Source organism: Pantherophis guttatus, chromosome 3 (assembly GCF_059756535.1).
Source record: "Pantherophis guttatus breed Tessera chromosome 3, ASM5975653v1, whole genome shotgun sequence".
NCBI classification, from domain to species: Eukaryota; Metazoa; Chordata; class Lepidosauria; order Squamata; family Colubridae; genus Pantherophis; species Pantherophis guttatus.
In genome coordinates, this window is record NC_142065.1 from 15,413,633 (window position 1) to 15,434,898 (window position 21,266).

Here is a 21,266-nt window from a genome sequence, read left to right on the forward strand (position 1 = left end):
TTTCCAGGGTGGCCCTGTGGGCCAGATCTAAGCACCTCGTGAGCTGGATTTGTCCCCTGGCCTTGAGTTTGACACCCCTGCTCTAATGGTTAGAGTTTGGATGCCAATAATCATGGACTGCATGAAGAGAACACCTTCTTTACAAAAAAGATAAGAGCAGTTGTAAATAGCATTTCATTTTACCATAAGAACATACAGTCCTAGGATTAAAAAAATTACTGGAAAGAGTCTCCATTATTACTGGCAATTAACAAAGAAAGGCTCAATTCATACTCTGTAATCTATTCATCTTGAACTAATTAAATGGACCCAACAGTAGATTGCAGGTCAATCTAAAATGGAATCCAGCAGAGGAACAATCACAATTAAATAGACATGCAGAAAGATGAAGGAAAAAAGGATATTGTGGACAAAAGAAAGAGATGCCAAAAACTAAAAATAGATCTCAGTTGGTAGGCTGAAAAAGCTAATCTTTATTTTGTGTTGTGGAGAAAATGCCCACTTTAAAAAGGAATCAAAGCATTTGGAGATACAGTAGATGCCACAAGATATTGCTTATTGACAAGCATAACAACAGGGATCATTGGGCCTAAACAATGCAAAAGAGTCCCAGTCTTAAGCAAGGTTAAATGTTATATACCCCCAGAAATGTTTCATAGTTGAATCATAAAGGAAGTAATATAAATTGTATTGTGATCTTTATACCAGGTAGGTAGCATTTGATAATACTACAGGATTTCTCTTTCTGTCCTAGCCACTTTTTACAGAGGCATAATTGAGAAAATTTTAACAAAATGCATCACTGTTTGGTTTGGTGGCAGCAGTGCCTCAAATAGAAAGTCCATACAGAGAGTGGTGAGGACAGCCAAGAAGATTATAGGAAGCTCACTTCCTATTATTCAGGATATTGCTTATAAGCGCTATGTGCTTAGAGTTGAAAGCATTTTCAGAGACCCCACACAACCACTTTACGGTCTGTTTCTGTTGCTCCCGTCTGGGAGGAGATTTCGAAGTATTTCTAGCAGGACTACAAGATTCCTTAACAGCTTTATTCCCTATGCCATCTCCGGTCTGGTAAACTCGCAAGATTCATTTTTCTCGCCAAGTACATCCAAACTAGGCTGTATACATCCAAACTATACATCCAAACTAGACTGTGTTGTTTCTCTGTGTCATATAATATATGTGGGTATATGCATAATTTATATCTAATTGTTTATTTATATTTTGGTCATGTTTATGTGGTGTATATTGGAGGTGGTGATCCTTTGAGAGCTGCATGCAATGAAATTTCATTTTAATGTATGCCGATTAGTGTAAATTCAAAGTGACAATAAACTTAGTCTAAGTCTCAGTCTAAGTATGGCCTTACTATAGCTATCCAAGTACCTCTTAATTATTTGATACTAACAGAACTCTAACCCATCATAATTACAGGTAGAGGCATATTTCATTTTTTTATTGCACTTTGCTTTACCGTGCTACACAGATATGGCATTTTCTTACAAGATTCTCCACCAGCAAAAACATTTCGACTTGCTGAAAGATGAGATGATGATTAGCATTTTTTGCAATAAAGTATTATTTTAATTAAGGTACATACATTTTTGTTAAACATAATGCTACTGCACACTCCATAACTACAGGAAAGGGTAAACATAATTTTTATATGCACCTGAAAACCAAAATTTTATATAACTCTCTTTATTGCCATATTTGCTTTATTGCACTGGACTGGAACCAAGACCTAAATATCTCCAAGGTATGCTTGCATTCATTGTTTATGACATTTATTGTATTCACATAACATCTCCCTTGTCACTAAACAAAAAATAAAAATCTGGTTTTTGTTATCTGCCTCCTAGTTCTCCAGGCTCATCAGGTGGCTTTAGTTAGCTTGCTCTTTGATATTTCTTGCCTTTCCTCCTGTTTATTTATATATTGATATAGCTGCCCTCTCACACATGTAACCCTGAGCAACTTGCAACATTAAAAATAATAAAAACAGATACAAAATTATAAAACTCACAGCTGCCAGGAAACAAAATAACAAAGCAACACTTCAATATTCAATACAGCCAGACAATGTATAGCGACGTACAGGTAATCCTCGATTTACAACCATTCATTCAGCAACCTTTCGAAGTTACAATAGCAGTAAAAAAAAGTGACTGACAACTGATTCTCACACTTGACTGTCGCAGCACCACCACCCCACGATCAAGTGATCAAAATTTGTGTGCTTGACAACCGTCATGGATTTACATCCCAACATCAACATCCCAAGACCTAATGTTCACAATCTGCGACCTTCCTAGCTAGTTTCCTGCAAACAGTTAATGGAGAAGCCAGATCTGTTTAATAATTGCAGTGATTTGTTTAACAAAAAGATTGTAAAATCAGACATGATTCACTTAACAACCATCTCGCTTAGCAACAGAAATTCTGGTCCCAATTGCGGTTGTTAAGCTGTACTAGGCTTAACAAACTTGTACCACCTGTACAAACCACCATATATGACACCCTTTGATAATCTGAAAGTATTTAAGAGAATAATGTGGACCTCTCATAGATTCTAGTAAATCTGAACTTGGAAAAAAAAAATCTAGCAAATAGATTAATGTTGAGAAATAAAATTCACATTCGTTCTGTCTCATAGGAAGAGCAATTTATTTTTAAATGCAGAAATTGTGCTCCTATACAAATAAGTCAGGACAAAATCTTTTAATGATCAGAGCTGCCAAGTGGATGACTATAACAACTGGCTTGAATTAAATAGTAAAAGCAATATAATTTATGTAATATTTACGGAGTAAAAGGCTAGAATTTAGTGGCTTATATGGAAGATTGGCTGGTAGTGCTGATATTTTCTGTTCTTTTGAGGGTACCTTGCATTCCGGAGAATATTCACATGCCGAGATCTGTCCACAACTATTGAAAGCCATTATTGCACTTATTATATAACAAAACATATACATTTTAGCCTGATTTATTTTAAATTAGCCATAATCAGAACATACCATAAGAAACTGTGGTTAACTTCTAAAGTAGAATATTTCAGCCTCATCTCTGAACTATGTAGAGGGGAAGAGAAACAGATCAGCCTCAAATTCATAAAGATCCAATGCTACAGCGTGGCTATTTATTACCACTAAACATGGTCTTCCTGTCTTTCTAATATTTTTTCATGTCTTATCATTCTGGATTTGTAACTGCACAAAACTGCAAACTAAATGGTAAGGGATCTTTTTCTTTAAATATACACAGGGAGGAAATTTACTCAAGGACAATTAGTCTACAATTTCTACAGTTACAAACGATTCAAATTTTCATTTTATATGCCAAAGCTAGCAGGGTAGAGTGAATCAGTCCTCTCTTGTACCCAGATGAGCCAAGGATATTAACTATTATTGCATAGGTCGTATATAAAATGTTGATCAATAACAGCTTAAACATTATGTGTTAAATAAGAGACACAATAGAGAGATTATTTTTACAACCAGTAAGAGAGACACAAGGATCCTTCATAATCTGAAATTATTACAAATGCATTCGTTGAAAAACAACATAGCGGTTTCCGTAAATGACTTATGGAAGGTTCTGGCTATTATTCTAATGAGCAGACCCTGTACATTACAACAAAAAGGGATAGTGAGACACAACAATATGCAACAATATGCATTCGGGAAAACCTGGACTCTGACTGGGTAGATTCAGGGGGAGGATAGAGGCAGGTCTTCTGAGTATTATCTGGGAAGAGTTTGATTCTGTGACGCCCGAAGACGTGGACAGGATACTGGGCAGACTGAGCGCAGCCACATGTTTACTGGACCCGTGTCCCTCCTGGCTGGTGCTGGCCTCTCAGGAGGTTACATGAGGCTGGCTCCAGGGGATTATAAATGCTTCTCTGAGTGAGGGTGTCTTCCCCGCCGCCTTGAAAGAGGCGGTGCTGAGGCCTCTCATCAAGAAGCCTTCCCTGGACCCAGCAGTGTTGGCAAATTACCGTCCAGTCTCCAACCTTCGTTTTGTGGCGAAGGTTGTTGAGAGTGGTAGCGCGACAGCTCCCTCAGTACCTGGATGAATCGTCGTATCTGGATCCGTTCCAGTCGGGCTTCAGGCAGGGGCACAGCACAGAAACGGCATTGGTCGCGTTGGTGGATGATCTCTGCAGGGCTCGGGACAGGGGTTGTTCCTCTGTCCTAGTCCTATTAGACCTCTCAGCGGCTTTTGATACCATCGACCATGGTATCATGCTGCACAGGCTAGAGAAGTTAGGGGTGGGGGGCACCGTCCTACAGTGGTTCTCCTCCTTTCTCTTTGACCGGTCGCAGTCCGTGTTGACAGGGGGGCAGAGGTCGACCCCGAGGCCCCTTGTATGTGGGGTGCCACAAGGGTCAATCCTCTCGCCCCTTCTGTTCAACATTTATGTGAAGCCGCTGGGTGAGATCATCCGTGGTTTCGGGGTGAAGTACCATCAGTATGCTGACGACACTCAGCTGTACATCTCCACCCCGGACCACCCCAACGATGCCCTTGAAGTGATGTCCCAGTGCCTGGAGGCCGTGCGGATCTGGAGGGGAGAAACAGACTCAGGCTCAACCCATCCAAGACCAAGTGGCTGTGGTTTCCGACATCCTGATATAGTCAGTTGGTGCCATCACTGACTATTGGGGGCGAGTCACTGGCCCCCACGGAGAGGGCTCACAACTTGGGTGTCCTCCTGGACTCACGGCTGTCTTTGGAAGAGCACTTGACGGCTGTGGCCAGGGGGACTTTTTATCAAGTCCGCCTGATTCGCCAGTTGCGTTCCTTTCTGGATCGGGACTCGTTAAATACGGTCACTCATGCTCTCGTTACTTCCCGCCTGGACTACTGCAATGCTCTCTACATGGGGCTCCCCTTGAGGAGCACCCGGAGGCTCCAGCTGGTCCAGAATGCGGCCGCGTGGGTGGTTATGGGAGCGGCGTGGCGCTCCCATGTGATCCCCCTCCTGCGCAAGCTGCACTGGCTCCCGGTGGTCTTCCGGGTGCGCTTCAAGGTTTTGGTTACCACCTTTAGAGCGCTCCATGGCATCGGACCGGGGTATTTACGAGACCGCCTCCTGCTACCAATAACCTCTCACCGACCAGTACGCTCCCATAGAGAGGGGCTTCTCAGGGTGCCGTCGGCCAAAGTGTCGACTGGCGGCCCCCAGGGGGAGAGCCTTCTCTGTGGGGGCACCTACCATCTGGAACAAGCTCCCCCCAGAGATACGGAGGATCCCGGATCTGCACACGTTTCGTCGTGCTCTCAAAACTTTTTTATTTCAGCAGGCTCGCCTGGCCTAACTCTCCCTTTTAAATTTTTTAAATTGTTTGATTTGTTTTATAAATTGGGTGTTTTACTTTGTTTTTCGGCCAAAATATTTAATAATTTTAATGGACTTTTAATGTTTGTATTATCTGTATTTTATTTATTTATTTATTATTCGAATTTCTATACCGCCCTTCTCCTTTCGGACTCAGGGCGGTGAACAGCCAAAATAAAAACATTTATACATAAATACGATTAAAAATAGATTTAAAATAATTAAATTTGGCCCATAGTTTAAAATTTATCAATTTAAAATCCATATCAAAATTTAAAACCAACCATAAAATCATAAAATCAAGAGAGACCGGCTAACTGAAAGAGATGAGTTTTTAGGGCCCGACGAAAGGTCCGGAGGTCGGAGATCACTCGTATCTCTGGGGGTAGATTGTTCCAAAGGGTAGGTGCCACCACAGAGAAGGCTCTCCTCCTGGGGGTCGCCAGCCGGCATTGTCTAGCCGACGGCACCCTGAGGAGGCCCTCTCTGTGGGAGCGAACTGGCCAGTGGGAGGCTATTGGTGGCAGAAGGCGGTCCTGTAAGTACCCTGGCCCTAAGCCATGGAGCGCTTTAAAGGTGATCACCAACACCTTGAAGCGCACCCGGAAGTCCACTGGAAGCCAATGCAGCTCGCGCAGGAGAGGAGTCACATGGGAGCGCCCAGTCGCTCCCATAATCCCCCACGCGGCCGCATTCTGCACCAGTTGGAGCCTCCGGGTGTACCCCAAGGGGAGCCCCATGTAGAGAGCGTTACAATAATCCAGATGAGAAGTGACGAGTGCTTGAGTGACTGTGCGTAGGGAGTCCCGATCCAGAAAGGGGCGCAACTGGCGTATCAGGCGAACCTGATAAAAAGCCCTCCTGGCCACGGCCGTCATATGCCCTTCTAAGGACAGCCGTGCATCCAGGAGGACGCCCAAGTTGCGGGCCCTTTCCGTGGGGGCCAATCATTCACCCCCAATAACCAGCGATGGCGTCAGCTGGCTATACCGGGACGCCAGCAGCCACAGCCACTCGGTCTTGGAAGGGTTGAGTCGAAGCCTGTTTCTCTCCATCCAGACCCACACGGCCTCCAGGCACTGGGACATCACTTCCAAGGCATCGTTGGGATGGTCTGGGGTGGAGATGTACAGCTGAGTATCATCAGCGTACTGATGGAACTCCACCCCAAAACCACGGATGATCTCACCCAGCGGCTTCACATAAACGTTGAACAGGAGGGGCGAGAGGACCGACCCTTGTGGCACCCCACAAACAAGGCACCTCGGGGTCGACCGCTGCCCCCCTGTCAACACGGATTGCGACTGGTCGGAGAGATAGGAGGAGAACCACCGCAAAACGGTGCCCCCCACTCCCAGTCCCTCCAGCCGGCGCAACATGATACCATGGTCGATGGTATCAAAAGCCGCTGAGAGGTCTAACAGGACCAGGATAGAGGAGTAACCCCTATCCCGAGCCCTCCAGAGATCATCCACCAACGCGACCAATGCCGTTTCCGTGCTGTACCCAGGTCTGAAACCGGACTGGAGCGGATCCAAATAGACAGCTTCATCCAGGTACTGTGGAAGCTGTCGCGCCACCACACTCTCAACAACCTTCGCAATAAAGCGAAGGTTGGAGACTGGACGATAGTTATCTTGGCTGTTCACCGCCCTGAGTCCTCCGGGAGTAGGGCGGTATAGAAATTTGATAAATTTGATAAATAAATAAATAAATAAATCCTCGGATTTTCTGTTTCAGCTTACAACATGAATGCTAATCAAAATTAGGAACCAGGAGACTCAAACAAATTCCATGTGAGAAAATGCCACATGAGGAATGTGCAAAATACCTCTTCACAATTAGATATTTACAGCATATACATTACATCACCTAAGTCTTTTATGGTACAATGTAAACTACACAGGGGTGGGTTCTTGCGAACCGGTCCGAACCGGGGGCAACTCACCACTGAAACTATGTTAACCTGCCTGAACAGAATTGCACCCAAATAAGATCAACAGTCACTAACCAAACCTATACCTCTTTCTAAAGGTGTTGACAAGGCTGCATTTTAGCACCTCAATTGTTCAATTTAACAAAAACCTGATGGTTAGAAACCAAAGGGATCTCTTCTTTTTCCCACTAGTTGTGCATTTAATTTCCTTTTAGATTACTGGGGGTTTTTTTTCTCCCATTCAATCGTGTCTGATTCTTGAAGACTGCCTGGGCAAGTCCCTGCCATTTTATTGGCAAAGTCTTTCAGAAGTGGTTGGCCATTGCCTGCTGAAAGAAAGACTAGCCCAAGGTCACTCAGCTGGCTTTGTGCCCAGGAAGGTCATGGTCTTCTGGTTTCCAGCCTGATGCCTTAACTACTAGACAAACTGGATCTCAGATGGTTTTTAAACAATAATAAAAAAGAACATGCTTTTCTATATTTTGCTCTATGACCATGATTAGTATAAACTATAACATTTAAACATTTTATTTCAAATCAATATCACCACTTTTAAATATATAAATTATATCTTACATATACATTTATTCTGCAAGCTCCATGGCTGTGTATAATGAAGGATCAGCAAATAAGTATTGAAATTTATTTACATGCAAATTAAATTAATAAAGATACTACCAATCTAACTTGTTCTACGAAGAGCAGATTTTCTACTTTAATTTCAATTTTCCGAAAAGAAGGGATTTATCAGATTTAATACAATGCTGAAATTGGTATTTGCAGGGAGGAGGTGATAATAACAAGATATCACAGCTTTGGTAAGAAAATGTGAATATTTAAAAAAAAACTTTCAAGAGTGGGCCTTCACTAGAAATGTACCAAAATATAAATTAAAAATCCACAAACAGGTCTGACCGTACTAAGAATTTAAATGTTTCCTTTGATGCAGGAAGCCTTTTGTTCTGTTGACTGCTAACACGTATTAACCAAATGCATACAATTTGCCCATATTATCCTGGTACAGGGCGAAGCTGATCTACTTTCACTTCTTCCCTGAAGTTGAGTAAAGCATATGTATTTTCCACAACACCAACCTAGAAGCACTATTTGATTGAATAGTTTCAGTATACTCGAGTGTCCTTCAATACAGTGTAGTGATGCAAGGCAAAAAAGACATAAATACTTTTATATCACAACACAGTCTTAATGAAGCAGCTTGAGACTAAATAGAAATTTTATTGGTGATTATTGTTGATTATCGAAGCTTCTTCTCCGATAATATCAAACTGCAAACTAGGGCATACAAAACCTTTGCCAGACGAATTCTCGAATACAGCTCATCTGCCTGGAATCCACAGTGTATATCGGACATTAATACAGTTGAGCGGGTCCAGATGTATTTCACAAGAAGAGTACTCTACTCCTCTGTTCACAATATATCTTATGCCACACCAGGCTTGAAATTTTGGGCTTGGACAACCTAGAACTACGCCGCCTACGGTCTGACCTAAGCATAGCGTGCCTACCGTCCCTGTCTCACTGTCACCAATTATTTGTACTCATTACCTGTGCTCATGTCCATGTTTATACTTATACCTGTTATCTCGTACATGTTTGACAAACTAAATAAAAAAATAAAATTATGGTAACGGAAAACATTAATTCGTAAGGATTTTCAGTAACTACAAATTGGTCTCACAATTCAGCAGGAAGCAAGAATAGAATGAAAGCATTAATGAACGCCATTCCAAATAGTATATACATGAATATCTGTTTATCTATCTCCATGCTTACAGGGAGAGAAATAACACAAGCGCTTAAAAACCCAAAATGAACATCCTTCTGCCTTTAACACCAACAGTATCATTAAGATTTCTAATCATCTACTTGAAATGGGATTTGGGTATTTGTCTTTTCCCAATACACTTTTTTTTAATTTGACTGATATTTTTTCAGACTGATGTCTGCTACTTTCCTGTTTAAAAAAATCATTCAAGAATTGGGTGATACCAGAAACAAGAACCCTGAAGTAGCACACTGAGTCATACTTGGCATTCATGAAGTTACGTTTAAAACATATGAAGAAATCAAGATCGATGTTTTGATTGTGTTAATATGCCTGGTTTATGCTAAAAGTTGTTTTATTAAAGTATAACTCAATAGAAATAACATTAAATATCTGGTTTCTTGCAAATTAATATTTGTTCCTGTGATCGCTGGACGCCATTTTCATGCAAAACTTACATCAAAAGCAAAAATATAAAAAAACCCATATTTTTCTTTTGCTATTAGCAAAATCCTGTGGTTATCCATAACCCAAACTGATATAGGCAGTCCTCGACTTATAACAGTTCATTTAGTGACCATTCAAAGTTATAACAGCACTGAAAAAAAACAATTTATGACCATTTTTCACACTTATGACCTTTGCAGCATTCCCCCATAGCCATCTGATCAAAATTCAACTGTTTCCCAACTGACATATTAATAACAGTTGCAGTGTCCCAGGGTCATGTGATCACTTTTTGTGACCTTCTGACCAGCAAAGTCAATGGGAAAGCTGGATCCACTTAACAACCGTGTAACTAACTTAACAACTGCAGTGATTCACTTATCAATTGTGGCAAGAAAGATCATAAATATGAGGCAAATTCCACTTAACTGTCTTACTTAGCAAAAGACATTTTGGGCTCAATTCTAGTCAGTTGAGGACTACCTGTAGTCTGCTGAGAGATTTTGGTCACTGAGAGTTGGAAATTCAACAAATTTGGTTTCTCATACTAGTTAGCATTAGCATTTCAAACATGATTTAAAGTGGGTGCAGGTACCACAGAACTTCTAAGAGAAGTCCTCTTTGCTCCAACCTCAGGAATACTTGTCCAAATTGAACAAATATATTTCACAAGGGATGCAGAGATGTTTAGGATACTAAAACACGAAATCAGAGTAGCAGATTTGTGAATGTTTAATTAGGACAGCAACTTATTCTCAGTATGAAATATCATCATAGTTAACATTTGCTTTCTCTTTGAATACGTCCCAGAGAAGCTTCCATTTGAGTAAAATACTACATTGTAAGAAAAACAAGTAATTTAACTATGCTCAATTATTCTCCCAAATATTTCAGCTTTTAAAAATGAAGGCACTAACAAGCCTTCACTCAAATATTTCACTGTAGGTAATCAATTTATGACTATAACTGAGCCCAGAATTACAATCATAGGTCATAGTGGTTGTTGAATGGTTTACCACGTGACTGTGCCCAAGTTTCTGACCTTTTTTGTGGCGGATGTTAAGCCTATATACAAAGCAATAACCAGATAATTAGCCTAGAAATAACACACTTACTGAAAAATTACTACCAATTGCTCCATTCTCTCTCTCTCCCTCCCTGCCTCCCCCCCCTCTCAGTGACCTACAGCAGGGGTCCCCAACCTTTCGGACCACAGGGACCACTAAATTCATAATTTTAAATCCCACGGACCACTAATATGATCTGCCTAATGACTGGCTGGGTGGGCGTGGCTAGGTGGTTATGTGACTGGGTGAGCATGGCCAACTTGATGGCCAACTCAATGTCACTTACATCAAGGGCATCTCACCAGCCTCTACTCACCCCTCTCCTGCCATCCACTCCTCCCCTGCCCACCCAGGTTCCTTAGGGCCCCAACAGGAAGCAGTTGTTAGAGCTAAGCAGCCACCATGAGAAACAGTTGGGAAAACAGCTGGCTCAGTTCAAATTGTATCTGACCAAGAGGGAGGCTCAGCAGAAGGAACTCAGTGAGGACTACAACCACAGGCTTTCCAAGCAGAAGGAAGACCTGCAGGAGTGCAAGGCCAGGTACCGGCGCCTGGAGGATCAGCGGGCTGACATGATCAGCCAGTTCCAGGCCATGAGGCAGTCCCACTGGAACATGGCCCTCTGGCTCCTTGCCACCAGTTGCACTTCCTTCCAGCCATTGCCCGAAGTCCTGCACCAGGAGGCTGAAGCAGACCCCAAGTTGGAATTTCTGCCCCCCTCCAACCTGCACAAAAAGACCCCGAAGGGGGAGGCTCTGTGCAGCAACACAAATGTTCATTGCACGTATCTGGGCCAGGGGCTATAGTTTGAGGATCCCGATTTAGTGCAATATTTAAAAAATGCAAATAATTTTTCTGCGGACTACCAAAATTTTCTCACGGACTACCAGTGGTCCGCGGACCACCAGTTGGTGACTGCTGACTTAGAGTGAAGTACATGCAACTTAGCCTGTGTTTCCCAGTACACAGAGAAACACAAACAAATACAAATGCAACACAATGGGAGAGGAGAAACAAAGAGGTTACAAGAAAGAAAAAAAATGACTTTCTGTCTAAGTCATTTGGGCATAAACTACATATATTTTTGGAAATACTAATAACTTTCGAAGAATCTATCTTACAAAAAATTGACTCTGGATAATTAGTTACATAGAATTATGTAACTAGAAAACAGTGTTATAGTACCTGTGGCCCTCCAAATATGCAGCCAAAACTAACATGGCCAAGAACACCTGGCTTTAATTCAGCAACATGTGGAAGGCTAAAAGTTAATTACCCCTATAATAAAATAGCAAGGCTTAAGAAAGCTTATAAAACATGTGGCTAGCGGTTTTTTTTGGGTGCTGAAGAATAATTAACATTTTATGGGTGTTTTTATTGTCACAGGTCATTACCTATATTGAACATGAGTACTTTACTTGATGCATCTTTGCACATTATATTCTGCTAAATAATAAAAGCCATTTTATAGTGCATTATAACATGAGAGACCAAATTATTATGATTAATACTGAGAGTTCTAGAACAAACTTTAAAGCTCCTTAGATTCCAAAGCAAAAGAAACAAGCATCTCTTACTCATTTACACATACAAGACAATTTAGATTTCCTGTCATATTTTTGCAAAGCTAAAATATTACAAAAACTGTTATAAGAAAAACAAGTCTTTGCATTATACATAATAAATAAAAATTTCCTTAAGATACTATCATTTTAATATGAATATACTTTCCTTTTTCACCTAAGGTAAATCATATAACAGAAGTACAATATGAATTATTTTGCAGAAAATTAAATTTTTATCAGTACTGTCAGTGGGAAAGGAAAGATACTATTCTGCTTTTCCATAACAAGCTGCAGAAAAATGTGTTTTAAAGGGATTTGCTATAAAATTGGTAGAAATAATTCTAATGTGCTTTGTGCCAGAAAAGTGCAGGCTGACCATGGTTTATATATCAACATCATCAACAGATATGCCTTTTCTATGACCATACCTAGTATTTTAATCTAGATTTCAACATGTGTGTGGCTGAACCAAAGAAACTAAAGATTCTGATGATAGAACCCTTTTGCAGGTTTTTAGGGAATTAAATTATGTACAAGCAATTATCGTAGCCAGAAATTACTGAAGTAAAAAGCCTGTTCCTTGCAGATTCTCACTAAAATTTCTAAATTTTAAAATCAATGAAGCTTTTGCTAACCTTTAGATGACCAAGTCCATAGGCCAAAGAGGAGTTTTAGGGTTCTTTGAGACAGCACAGGAGGAACAACAAAAAAGAGTAATCCGGAATCATCATCTTTTTCTCCAGCTTTCTTTTTCTTAATCTGTAAAAACATCAATCCACAAAAGGTTAGGAGGCATTAGGTGAGCTCTGGGTAGGGAAGAAAGAAGAGGGCTGTTTCTACCCACATTTGACGTGGGAAGAGTTTTTAATGGCTCTTGCTTGTAATTCGGTTTTCCAAGTACTGTACAGTGTCTCACTACTGCAGCTCTGTGTGGGCGTAAAGAAATGAAACGACTGGGTTTCAAACCATCAGAGAAACATTTGAAAAACAGATAAATATATATATAAAAAACTCAGCAGGTAACTCAGCTATGTCATTTTTAAGACATAGTAAAAGTAATGATACTTCAATCTACTAAAAGCCTTATAGCCATGTATAACTCAAGCACTATTTAAAATATAAAGGAGCAGGTTTGATAATACTCTTGCAATCAATGTTTAATTAATTACTTCTGAAACTGCTTTGTATGATTTCAAATTGACAATGAATAAAATGCTTGAAATGCCAAGATTGCAGGGAGAGTTATATATGGGCTGGTCTATCTTGTAGGGCTGGCAATGGGAAAGGAAACTTGGAAGCAAGTAACTTCTACTCCCATCCTTAAGGGTCCCAAACACTCTCTCTCAAAAAAGAAGAAAGAAACCTGACCAAAATTCATTGCTGAAGTATAAGTTAAAGTACAACTGAAATCAGAGACTTTTCTTTGGGGACTAATGGAAAAGCACTAAGAAAAAAAAAGTAATGGCACTTTGCTTTTATACATGACATCTATAGGAAGACTACCGTGTTTCCCCAAAAATACGACTTACCCTGAAAATAAGCCCTAGCCTGATTTTGGGGGGTGGGCCTAATACAATAGGCCCTACTCCAAAAATAAGCCCTAGTGAAGGGGTGGTTGTGGCCAGCACAGGAGATAGCCCTTCCCTTTTTCAGTCATCTCATGGCGGCTCGGACCCTTAATTGTGGCCCATAGATCAGCTGAGCCAGTGAGGGCCAGGCAACTCGGCACAAATCTCCAGAGCACCTCCCCAACCGCCCGCTTGCCAGGGCCCCTTCGCCAGTAGTCACACTATCCTGAACAACCTCCATGGCGGTCCTGCAGCAGGAGGCAGTGGGAGATCACCCCAAAACCCCATCTTCCATGGCCGAGCCTCCTGCCTGTACCCCTCTCACTGGAGCAAGATATGCAATTCAGTACTGGTATTACCCATGGAGGCCTCCCAGTGCAATGCTCTGTTGTAGCTTGGGAACAAACCTCCACCTTCCCTGCGCAGGATAACACAGGAAAATTCCCCACACACACATTTTCCTACCAATGATTCTTTATTTGGGATCGCAGGACACCCTCTCTCTCCTCCTCCACCCTCTCTCTCACACACAAACACACACACACACACAGGTCCCTCACCCCCCCACACACACCCAAGGCAGCCACATCTCTTCACTAACCTGCTTTCTACTCCGTTCTCCACTGCGTGTGGAAGGCAAGAAGTCTGTGGGACTACGGTAAAAAAAAATAGTTGAGACCTTCCAACTTCGCGAGATTTTTTTTTTCATGAGAAGTTGAAAGGTCTGAACTATGGTATTTTTTTACCGTAATCCCAAGGACTTCTTGCCCTACACATGCAGCAGTGAACAGAGCTGAAAAGCAGGTTAGTGAAGGATGTGGCTGCCTTGGAGGAGGTGGGGGGGTGATGGACCTTTGTGTGTGTGTGTCTGTGTCTGTGTCTATGTGTGTGTCTGTGTGTGTCTGTGTCTGTGTCTGTGTCTGTGTGTGAGAGAGATCCAATCCAACCTCGGCTGGCGGCAATGTGCTCTCTCTACTGAATGTTGACCATGTGACACCCTGGCAATGTTGCCATGAGCATCTGGGTGAAAAACAGGCATACGTCACTTTTGTTTCAGTGGGATAGTTGGAAAGAGGAGGTTGCAAATATCCCAGCCAAGAGCACGGAATCCAAAACCTCCTGCAACGAGGGACCTTTTTTGCAAAGAAAAGGCAGCTCTTCTTTGCTGCTCCGGACCACGTGGATTGGGACAAAATAAACACCGCTTAAAAAATTGTGGATTGCTCGTGCGAATGTTAGTTTAGGCAGCGCGAGGCATGTGGGGCGGGTTGTTCAGCCTCCCAGTCTTTGCAACCGCAAAAGAAGTGGCTGTGGGCAGGGTTCTCGGAGTAGCCGCCACAAGGCTGTTTCAGGTGGATGGCCGGTGCGACCATTAGGTAAGGGCATGTGGGTCAAGTTCCTCCCCACTTTTCACCCCTTCAGCGTCGTCTCACCTCGTGCTGTCTGCCCTGCAAGCAACAAGGAGGCCCATATGTGGGCCCGTGTGGGACGCATCGCTGGGCCTCCTGCCACTTTTGTGGCTGCAAAAGTGGCCACACTTGCTGGAGGCGGCGGCCTGAGTGGCACCTGCAAAGCAGCTGCTTTGTGGATGGTGGGATGGCCTGCTGTGACCCTTTGAGAAACTGGCACAAGGGGCCACTCGCACCCCCCACCTACAGGTACATGGGGGGGGGGGAATTAAGACACCCACGAAAAGAAGCCCTAGCCATTTTTTCAGAGGTCAAAAGAAAATAAGACCCGGTCTTATTTTCAGGGAAACATGTATTATATGCTCAAAAGTCGAAAACGTCAGCACTACTTACCATGGAGGAATGGATGGTGAAGATGAAATTTGTGGAGATGGTTAAATTAACCTCTTTGGTTAGAGAAAAAATAATGTCTACATTTATGACTGACTGCAAACCCCTTATAGGAATCCCCTTTTTGCATAAAATGGAAAATGCACTTATGATTTGTAGTAGACTCTGAGGGTTGAAGCGAAGAAAAAGAAATACTGCAAATTCTGCAATACAGAAGACAAAACAATGAACTCCCAAGGACAGGAGCTGCGACACAGCCCCACAAGCAGACAAGAATAGCTCTGGTTATTGGTATTTCATTATTAAAAGCAACGGAAACAGATGGATGATGACTGGACTCATCAGCTCACGAAGGGAGATGTGTCCCAGGTTCGTGGACATGACCAAACAATTTTCAAGATTTAACAAGTTCACTGATAATTATCTCTTCCTGTTGATACAGGTGGGGACAAATGACACTGCAAAGAACAGCTGCGACTATCACATTTAATAACCTTGGAAGAAAGCTCAAGACCCCAGGGCATTCTCATCCAACTATGGAAGATAAGTGAAAAGAGAAAGAATACTAAATTGGCTACACAGATGCTGTAAACAGAAATGTGGGTCTGGCACAACAGTCTTTTTGACCTATATAACAAACTGCTGAGACAGGATGGGCTGTATCATATATGGACTGGTGTAATCGTGTTTGGCCAGTGCATATCCTTATTAGGAGGGCTTTAAAATGAATCTTTTGCAGAATGGAAGCAAAAAAAAGCCAAGATAAAGATTTTAGATAAACACTTGTGCATTGCAGAAAATATAAGTAGTACTAAAATGAGACCTCTTAAGCCATTCAAAGAAAAAAAAAGACAAAGAAAATTAGTTCATAAAATTTATGGAAAAAAGAAACATTAAAAGCACAAAACATAAGAACTAGTAAAAGAAGCCAGTGTGACTACTCAAAAACGCCTAATTAACATATGAAAACTACAAAGTAATGGGAAGAGAAGTACAGACAGATAATCCAAAACTGTATAGTCAGTGTCAAGAAAGTAAACGCTCAAATAAATTGAAGTTAGTGAAGGATGCTTAGAACAAGGATTTTTTTCTAACTTTCAAAAGAAAAAGAACCAATAAATCCAGTATTCAATAAAGACAAAATACTAACAGTAGAGAATCAAAACTATTCCATTTTGAGTATTCAAGAGAACTACATCCAAAGATAGATTCATTATTTTTCAGTTGTCTCTGGTGAGTTGTCCTTGAACTTTACATAGTTCAACCTATTACAATCTATCGAAGTTAATACAAAAGTGGTTCCTTTTCTTCTAGTTTTAATTTTGGTTTCATAGAAAATGGCAATAATAAGAGCCTCGGTGGTGCAGCGGACTAAAGTGCTGTTAAGTGCTAGCACTTAGCTAACACTTAGCTGCCAGCTGCCTGCAATTAGTGTAAGTTCGAATCTCACCAGGCTCAAGGTTGACTCAGCCTTCCATCCTTTCGAGGTAGGTAAATTGAGGACATGGATTGTGGGGGCAATAAGCCAACTTTGTATAGAATGGTCGTTGCTTACCTGAACGACCCTTTTATACTCGACGTTCAGACACTCCTTATTCTGGGATACGATCACTCCTATTTGCTCAGCTGAGTGTCAATCAAATCCCTCTGGAGCTGCATCCTCCTCACTTCCTGCTTCCTCCTCAGACTTTTCACGAAGACAACTTGGCTCAATAGCAGCAGAATCGACCATTAGAAACTCCATCAGGTAGACACACAGGAAGCAGACAGCTACAGAGGGAGAAAAAGCAGACCTCCACCAAAGCCAGGCACGGCCAAGAAAGGGAGGGACGGAGTGTCTGAACGTCGAGTATAAAAGGGTCGTTCAGGTAAGCAACGACCATTTTCCTACTCGCCGTTCAGACACTCCTTATTCTGGGATATACCCAAGTTAGAAGGAAAAGGGAGGGAATTAAGACGTAGACTGGCCTTGTGGAGAGATTACAGCCTGTAATACCCTTCTGCCAAAGGCAGCATCTGCAGAAGCAAACTTATCTAGCCTATAGTGACTTACAAAGGATGAAAGGGAAGACCATGTGGCCGCCCGGCAAATATCATCTACCGAAGCCTGGGTAGCCCAAGCCGCAGAGGTTGCGGCGCTACGGGTAGAATGGGGCAATATACCACCCGGGACAGGGGCCTCTCTTAAGTCATATGCCTTAGAAATACAGGCCTTGAGCCACCTCCCTACTGTGGTTGAAGAAACCTTCTGACCCAGGGAAGAGGGAAGGAAGGATACCAACAGAGCCTCAGTCTTTCGAAAAGGGGCAGTCCTTTTAAGATATCTTCTCAATGCCCGTCTCACATCTAGAGTATGCCACCGCTTCTCAGCCGGATGACGCGGGTTCGGGCAAAAGTTAGGCAAGACAAGTTCTTGGGCTCGATGAAAACGAGTATTCACTTTGGGAACAAAAGCCGGGTCGAGGCGTAGAACAACCCGGTCAGGATAGAAGATGCAGAGATCACTTCTCATGGACAAGGCCGCAATTTCGGATACTCTGCGCGCCGAAGTTATTGCTAACAAAAAGGCCATCTTTAAAGACAAATAGCGTAGACTGGACGAAGCGAGGGGTTCGAACGGAGGACCCGTCAAGGCCTGCAACACCAAGGTAAGGTCCCAAGTGGGGTAGCGATGAATCGGTGGAGGCCGTAAGTTTGAGACCCCTTGGAGGAAGGAACGGATCCTGGGGTCCTGAGACAGAGGAACACGAGATTCTCCTGACAGGACAGTGGCTAGAGCCGCCACCTGTCGGCGTAGAGTTGCGGGGGCCAAGCCTTTGGAGAAACCCGCATGCAGAAAACATAAGATGTCCGGAACAGAAGCAGTTGTGGGGTCTACGTGATGATCTCCGCACCATCTCGTGAAGGCAGTCCATGAGGCATTATAAATACGAATTGTTGATGGCCTTCGAGCTGCCTGAATGATGGAGATAACATCGTCCGACAAATTGTCCTTAATGAGCTTTATGCGCTCAAATGCCACACGGCTAATTGAAGCCATTCTGGTTCCGGATGACGGATGGCTCCTTGAGTTAGTACTACCCTGTCTGGTGGAATCCTCCACGGTGGTTCGACTGATAAGTTCTTGAGATCGGCGAACCACTCTCGACGGGGCCAATATGGTGCTACTAGTAGAAGGTTCGCCCGTTCGTGAATGACCTTCCGCACTACCTTGGTGATGACAGGAAGGGGAGGGAAGGCATAAAGAAGGCCCCTGGGCCACTGACTCCGAAGAGCATCCAGCCCCTCCGCTGCTGGACATGGATAGCGGGAAAAGAATCTCGGCAATTGGGTGTTCTTTGCCGTCGCAAACAGGTCCACTAGGGGAAGGCCGAACCTCCTGGACAGGTCCTGGAACAAGCCGGGGTCCAACCTCCACTCGGCATGATCTATTTGGTCTCTGCTGAGCCAATCTGCTTCTCGATTGAGAGTCCCCGAGATGTGTTCGGCTTTTATCGACGAGAGGTGGAGCTCTGCCCATGACAGAAGACGCTCCGTCTCCTGCATCAGTGCCCAGGAGCGGGTCCCCCCTTGTTTGTTGATATGGGCCTTGGTGGCCACATTGTCCGTTAGAATCAGAAGGTCCTGGCGATATACAAGGCGTTTGAAGTGTATCAGGGCGAGACGGACCGCTCTGAGCTCTAGCCAATTTATATTGTGCAGCTTTTCCGCCGATGACCAGGCACCTTGGGCTAGCTGACGGTCGAGGTGAGCCCCCCAGCCTCGCAGACTTGCATCTGTAGTCAACACCATCCGAGCTGGTTCGAGAAAGGGAGAACCCTTGTTGAGGGCTGGAGACAGCCACCACCTCAGGGAAAGGCGAACTGGAGCTGGAACCTTTACCTTGAGAAGAGACTCCGCTCGACCTTGTCTCTGGTAAGGGAGTAGGAACCATTGGAGGCGACGAAGATGGAAACGCGCCCACGGAACAATGTCTATGCAAGATATCAGCTTCCCCAGAAGCTGGGAGAGAGACAGTAAGGTCACAGTCCGGTGTAGTAAGACTTGAGATGTCAGTTCCCGAATGCTGGCTTGTCTGTCGGGAGATAGGGAGACCACACACAGTGTTGAATCTATTGTTGCTCCGAGATGTAGGATACTCGATGTGGGAACAAGATGGCTTTTGGCAAGATTCAAAGTGAACCCGTGGTTTTGAAGGGACTGAAGTACTAGCTCCCGGTCCTGGGTCGCCTGTTCGGGAGAAGACGACAGGATCAAAATATCGTCGAGGTAGCACGCCAGACGAACAGGAACCTTTCTGAGCGACGCCGCTACTGCCGCTAGTAACTTTGTAAACGTCCTCGGAGCGGACGAAAGGCCGAAAGGCATCGCCCGATATTGAAAATGGTGGTCTCCAAACGCAAACCGGAGGAACTTCCTGTGCGACTGATGAATAGGGACGTGCAGGTACGCTTCCTTTAGATCTACAGATTGCATCAGATCTCCCGGACGAATGCAACCCAGCAGAGACTTGAGGGAATGCATCTTGAACCGACGGTACAAGATGTGTTGATTGAGACGTCGAAGGTTCAAAATGCCTCTCCAATCGCCCGAGGATTTCGGTACCAGGAATAGTGTTGAATAAAAGCCGGTCTTGAGTTGATGCAATGGAACCTGTTCTATGGCCTGGATTTGCAAGAGATGGTGAATTTCCAGCAACAGAAGAGAACGCTTCTCCGGCTGAAGTGGCCAAGGGCATTGAAGGTAAAAGTCCTGTGGCATGGTGGTGAATTCCAAACGTAACCCTTCGGTGACAGTTTGGACAATCCAGGCATCCGAGGTGGTAGATGGCCACAGGTGAGAGAATGCCTGGAGCCTGCCCCCGATTGGGACCAGAGGCGGTGAGTCACTTACCGCGCCTGGAAAAACGGCCCGCTGACTGTCTGAAAGGTCGCCTGAAGTTGGATTGTCGGCGACCGCAGTCACGAAAGGGCGCCCTGTCCGAAGTTGACTGGTACTGGGACTGCGAAGATCTGTAATAAGAGGCGCCCCCGGCGCCGTGGTCTTGTCGAAAGGGCTGTCGATTATAAGGAACATAGCGTCTGTCCTGACGCCGGAAGGACGTGGGTAACACCTTCTTCTTATCCCTATTCTCGACCAGCACCGAGTCCAGGGATGAGCCAAATAAGGCAGGGCCCTTGTAAGGGGCAGCAGTCAAGCGCCATTTGGACTTGGCGTCAGCTCTCCAGTTACGGAGCCACAAGAGACGTCTTGAAGATACAGTTGAAGCTAATGCCCTGGAAGCAAACTTAGCTGCGTCTAAGGACGCGTCAGCCGAATATTCAGCAGCTGCGACCAGTTTGGCCAGGTCCTGCTGTAATCGTGCGTCCTCAGGGGGAAGCCTGTCCTTCAATTGACGTAACCACACCAGCGATGCCCGATTAAAGAATGATGAGGAGGTTGCAGCACGAATGGCCCAAGCCGCCGCTTGGTGTGTTTTGCGAAAACCCATCTCGGCTCGTTTGTCCTCAAACTTGAGACCATCCCCAGCCTCACCTACCAGGATGGAAGACGATGTAAGACTCGCCACCGGATCATCAATTGAAGGTAACTGCAGGAGGGCATCCAGCGCAGGGGCCGAGGCATAGAGCTTACGATCAAATGAATTCGGACCCGACAACGAGGCGGGGCGGTCCCAAGGCTTTTGAACAACCTGGCAGAAAAGATCTGGACATGGAACAAAGTCCTCATCAGGTTGAGGTAGATTGAACA

The 21,266-nt window shown here is 43.9% G+C and overlaps 1 protein-coding gene across 4 annotated transcripts in view; it reads right to left on the bottom strand.

Moving 5' to 3' along the window:
• ZNF831 (zinc finger protein 831) overlaps nucleotides 1–21,266 on the bottom strand; it is a 78,636-nt gene that overhangs the window by 42,696 nt on the left and 14,674 nt on the right. For all 4 annotated transcript variants that reach the window (XM_034433115.3, XM_087889052.1, XM_034433116.3 and 1 more), the window contains exon 3: nucleotides 12,784–12,907. The gene's annotated coding sequence lies outside the window, so the exon portion shown is untranslated. The remainder of the gene's footprint in view (nucleotides 1–12,783; nucleotides 12,908–21,266) is intronic.